We start from the raw sequence: 6,481 nt of genomic DNA on the forward strand, positions 1-6,481 counted from the left end.
TTCTTTCATTGATTAACTTATTTCGAACTGACAATGAGCATCTGCATCTGATGGTCAGATTTTGGTTTAAAAACGGTTTTTTTCATCTCTAGCAAAAACTACATTTGGCTGTGTCGGTAAAACAGATGGCTGAGAAATTTGTGTACGAAAAAAAAAGTATTAACGAGATTAGTGTAATTTAAATAAAATTGTTAAACAACATCAGTATTAATGAATGAAAAACGTCAGACAATTGTCTTAATAATTTGGATTCTGGAGTGATTCTGCACTTTTTACACTTTTCGTATCTAGAACTGCCGATTCACGAAAACATTTGTTTAATATACAAATGCTGTGGCTTTTGTGTGTAGACCGACCAGTTCCCACTAATCGAATTAAATCGGAGACCAGCATGGTATCATTGAAATTAAGTTTAGAAGTGTAACGAAATATCTATTCACTCGAACAAGTTCCATACAACACAAAAGCTTGCAACAACATTGCCGCAAGATTGCAACATTGCATCTTGCAGTGTAATGGCACATAGATATTGACATTATTTTGCAATATTGCTTTAGTAATGTTGTAGCAATATTATTTTAAAATATTGATACAATTATATAAATTAGTAAGGCTCGTATGTGTTAAACACAAATATCAAAGAATTTAAAGGACTCAGAGCCGTGACAGGATGGTAGTGTCTAAATATTCTATTCTAAATTTATTGCGAAAAAATATCACCTCGGCCAGGGTTTGAACCTGGACCTCCCTCTCGCTAGGCGGGTGTCTCAACCAATTCGACCACCGAGGCACATGGCAATACTTATCGCAATAAACAGTTTAATGTTGATTCCCGAGTGCCACCTATCGTGACAGTATTCGAAATCGAGAACTGTGCGCCGACTTGATTTGTCAGTCTTAAAACACAGTATCAATTGCGATAAAACACAGTATTATTGCGATAAGTATTGCCATGTGCCTCGGTGGTCGAATTGGTTGAGACGTCCGCCTAGCGAGAGGGAGGTCCAGGTTCAAACCCTGGCCGAGGTGATATTTTTTCGCAATAAATTTAGAATAGAATATTTAGACACTACCATCCTGTCACGGCTCTGAGTCCTTTAAATTCTTTGAAAATTGATACAATTATGTTTGTAATATGTATATTGTTTCCTCATATCACTTTTATAGTTCACTAGAAATGACAAAACGCGCGTTTCGCGCACGCAGTTCGTAGTTCAGCATTGTATATTTTTAAGAATTTGCATACATACAAAGAGAAGTAATTGTATGCGCAACGTCAATTTACAATAAAAAGTAATTTTTCACTAACTGATACGACTCGCAACAGCACAGTTGTACATCGTCAACTAAAATTAATTGTATGAAATTATTGTATCAAATATACTTTATATTTTATATTTAAAAAATAGGCATTTATTAAAATAATTATATAATATACTGAAAAGCCTTCCCTTTAAATCTAAACTGACAAAATTTTATACGTATGGTTTTGTCTCTAACACTTATTCGAATCATTTGACTAAATAAAAAAAACACAGAACAGATGCTTTATTTTGCACAAGTAGCAAATAAATAAAAATGTAAAACGAGTGTCTTCACCTGTGTCTCACCTCACCGATTTCTCCGCTGTTGCCCGATGCCTCCTCCCAGTGGGAAATCGACGTCAACTTGACGTTGTCGATGTCGAATCAATATCGTTTCGACATCGATCGATGAATCATTTCTCACTGGGCTTGGCCTCCTCCTCTCAGATTTCCTTGTGGCACTCACACACACTCACTCGCGAAAATCATCGATCGCGCGAAATTTCAGGCACTCCCGTACGCGATGCGAAATACCGCGAAACGCACAAAATATTATTAACAAATATCGCGTGACTTGCTATCATACAAATTACTCAAACTAACAACTTGCTTTTTGATTCGGAAAAATAGGATAATGGATAAATCACTTTTGAATTGGATTACACGAAATCGATAGACAATTAAAAGCGCGGTGCGTAAACGAGATGTAACCACGACAAAATACCATGGTTTACATTTATAATTGAGATGAGTTAGTTTCGTGAAATATCTATACGTTGATAAAGAGCCGTCGCCTCAACTTGCAATTCGTTTCTCATTACAAGTTGTAGAAACTTAATAATTAAGGTAGTTGTTTCGCGACAGTAATGCTCAAAAGTTTCTTCCAGACAGGAACCAGCACTCAATTATTACAATGATATATCTTGGTGCAAATTGTTCTAAAGAATACACTTACGATTAATACATAATGTAAAATAGATTCGAAAGATTGTAGTTTGAGGTGCTGTTGCCACATCTCTTACGCTACACTCATGTCTACTACATAATTCTTCCCATTTTTCAGTTTTAACTGTTTATATTGTTGAAACGAAACGGTCAATAATTTTGATTTTTTTCCAGTTATTCGTTCTATTTTACTTTATAACATATTTGTTTCTCATACGAATCTCACTCATCGTTAAGCTTTAAAAAAATAAAATGTGCCATAGTTGCGTTTGCAAACGCAAATATTAATATTCTAAAACATATTAATAAGTGTAAATAATATTTGACATGTAATAATATCACAACGAATTATATTGTTACATGTAATAATATTTTTAACGTGTTTTACATGTAATATTTCGTGTAACATAGTAAACTTTAACAATTTTTTTTAGAACTTTGAGACGGTCAATTGTAATTTAATTAGTCTTATTTTGCACGTATTTATGTAAAGAATAAACTGTAAAAATTTGAAACAATTCTCACATAACTGATTTTACGAAAGAACTACCTTAATCGAGGAACGTTACTTGTTACTAACAAAGGTGTGCAAATCAATAGCGTTTTATCCATACATTTATCGCGATCGAGTCTTCGAAACCGATAACGCGAAAGTAATACGACACACGGAACGACTCTCGCGCTGCCTGCCGGCTCGACATTCGGCAAGCGAGTGAGAGCGCGGCGACCTTCAGGTAAACATTGGCCCGCGTAACGTCGTACGATACCGCGCCGAGTGAAAAACAACAAAAAAAACGTTGAGAATTCGTTGTCCCGCTTACGAAATGGAAAATTCCGTACTTAATATTTTACATTACTTTGTTCCGTGACTGATACTACGTTTTGTGTATCATTCTGCGGACTTATTGGTACCGATTAAATAAACGATTAATTCTATTCAATCGAGAAAATGTATCGGAACAAAAATCATTGTTACTTAAATTCTAACTACTAACAAGAGATTTTACCTCAATAGTTGGTGTATACAAATGTAAATTTCTAAATTGCAAATCATCATTTACTATGAATTTAAAAGAGAAGTGAAGCACACCGCGCTTCGAGAAAACATATATTATGCATGCATTATATTGCTATGTTGCTGTAATATTACATTGTAATATTTCTGGAGACGGACATTTTACCGTTGCTGCAAGATTGCAGCAGCGTTGCAGCAACATTTCGCAGCGTTTAGGCAATGTTGCAATCTTGCGATAAATTATTGCTGCATTGTTGCTGAAACCTTGCTGTGCTGCATGGGGTTATAGGTTACCTATTTTCAATGTAAATTAATAAGACTTATTGATTTACATTAAAATTGCATGTAATCTAATGTAATCTGATCATATTCTATTTAATATTTTAGACAGGGCAGTTTTTCTAATATAGTTTATTAAGGGCTGGTTGTTCCAACCCTTGGGAAGATTTACTTTAAATGAAATTAAAGTTTTTAAAAGTAATCTTCCAAATTTAAGAGTTTACTGAAAGAAGGTAAAGGTTAACTTAAGAAATGTTAGAGTAATTGTGGACACTTAAAGTAATTTTTAGACAGCCAAGCACTTTCTCTCGTAAGAAGAAAACCGCACGCGGTGTTATAAATTACATCACATACCTTTCACAATTCTTAAAGTAAGTTTTAAAAATTTACCTTAAATAAAAGTTTAAGTTCGTGTCCAAATTAACTTTTCGTTTCGCATTTCTTGTTTGTCTAAAATACAATTTTCTGGTTTCCTAAGGTATATTTTCCCAAGGGAACCTCTCGATAAGTTAACTAATAGTTAAATTATATGCATGCCTTTGTTCTTCCTTTAAATTGGATAAAGACAGACATATAACTGAACTATTAATTAGCTCACCGAGAGGTTGGAAAAATCGGTTCTCAGAATCCTTAGAATCTCATGAGAGCAACGCGTGATTCTCTGTGCCGCGATCGCCATGTATTTCGGATTACACAATCGAGATAATCTCTAGTCTACGACGGCGGCGAGCGTAAGAGAGCTGTTGATATGTGAGATTGGCGAGAGGACAACAAATAATCGCGGCCGGAGGAGTCGCTTATCGTTATTGTAACGGCGATAATTCCGATCGCGTCCGCGGCTTGTTTGCGTTCGCCTTAATTATTTTCGCACGTCGCTCGCTCAGCATACCGAAAGCGTGGCACACATAGCGCGTCTTGATTTCACAACGATACGGAGATGTGAGGAGGAAGCGCGATATTTCTCCATGCGATCGATGATTCCTCATTGCTTAGTCACTGGCGTCTTGGCCGCGAGCCGTACATCGTAAATTTCGTGCCGTTATCGGCGACGTGACACGGAAAAGATTATAGTTTGAAATAGGTAACGGGAGTGCGACGCCCCTTTCCATCGATTATAGATAAAATGCCGATCGTACGAAACCGTGACGATTTTTTTTCCTTTTCGAACATCGTCGAATAAATGCGAGCGATTCTTTCGCCCCGACACCTGTTGCATCGACGCTTGCACAGGACGTTTCGTGTCTGCCGTAAAATCTGGTATGCAAAGTTTTCGCAAACATTGTAACTCAACAACCTCGTGCTCTTTTCTGTTAAACACGAAAATATTGTTGCATATATAGTACATATTATATGCACACATACATATGATAATTAATTCTTTATGTCGTCAAACGATACAGTTCTTTTTTTTATAAATGAGATGCGCATCAAATCGATCCGAATCCAAAATACCTGCGTTACGTGTGAATAATTTCCGCGTTTAGTCAATAGCTAATGCGTCATACCTGTAATCTCTAAGCTTATCGTTAAGATGATAGAAATTCCTTCCTAATCTTCCATCAATTCTGCATTATCTAATACCAAATCAAACGGTCCGTTTTACACGTATCGATGACTAATTGTAAGTGGATTGCTTCAAGTGTATTAAATAATCGAATTATATTATATATATATGTACATACATGTATTATATATGCAAATCTATGTATAAAGTATACAAATTATATTACACATATTGTAGGTATTGATTGAGCTACGGTAATATTCAAGAGAGGGAATTATTTCTATCACTCCTCTTGATATCGAACGTATTCTTGTTATTCAAATTTACATCTTTACTTCACATCTCGCTTCTCGAGAATCGGACACTGTTGATGTTCCGTTAATTCGGGTCAACGATATTCTTAAGGAATACTTGAAACCGATCGGGTTAGTATATATCACTTTCGGAGAAGAATGATATACGTTGCGGAATCCCGAAACGAAACATGTTTGTATCTCCCGAGAAGAGCTACTATTTCATTGCCCTTCGGAGAACCTCGCGTTCAACGCTCCATATACATAATCGCTGTGACTATAACGATCCGAATTAATTTTCCCTCTCGCTGCGTCACTTAAATTCTTTTACTTCGTCCGTGGACTCGCGCAGCAGCCTTGGGCAGGCTCGTACAAGTCGCATACATTGCTGGTACAGTCATTCTGTCCCTTTGAAACTCTCGAGGATCTCTCGTTTTCAAATTAAAATTTTTTTTGTCGAAGTAAACCATTTTTCTTTCGCACACACACGACATTTCTCCGAGACAAGAACGTATAAAAAAGTGCAATTATATATATAATTGTAAATAAACGATTGTTCACATTAAAAAATTGGTAAATATGCAGAATAGGTCACACCTCACCGATTTCCTCGCCACTTAGATATGTTGTAGGGGAGAGTTTTCTGAGTAATTCCCCGCAAGAATCAAGTGGGGGACGGCATTGATTTAGGAGATATAACAAATTGAAAACTAAAAATTTTAATACTTTTTCTTAGTAATTTTTATTAAAATGCCTGTGTAGCTATCTTTAAAATCATAAACAAACTACCGTTTTCATTTACAAGGTCACACCTGCGCCCTCCCGCACCAATCGGTACGGGTTGAACACACACATGTGCGCGCGCGCACGCTTAATTCTTCTCGCGGCGCAGACTGACCGAGCAAGCGAGATCCACTCTTCACCTCAGACATGGTTTGGGTATGGTTATATTTTAACGAAGTGGGGCCCCCCCGAAGGGGGGGGGGCGGAACATACTGTCTCCACGCATGTACTTCCACCATTGTACTGTTCCACATGGGTTTGCAACTTTCCACGTGAAGCGAGATCCACTCCACACCTCTGACATAGGGTGTGTAGGGTTATTTTTAACGAAGTGGAACCCCCCCCCCCCGAAGGGGGG

This window comes from Vollenhovia emeryi, unplaced genomic scaffold (genome assembly GCF_000949405.1).
Source record: "Vollenhovia emeryi isolate VEMERY1.0 unplaced genomic scaffold, V.emery_V1.0 DF939432.1, whole genome shotgun sequence".
Lineage (NCBI taxonomy): Eukaryota > Metazoa > Arthropoda > Insecta > Hymenoptera > Formicidae > Vollenhovia > Vollenhovia emeryi.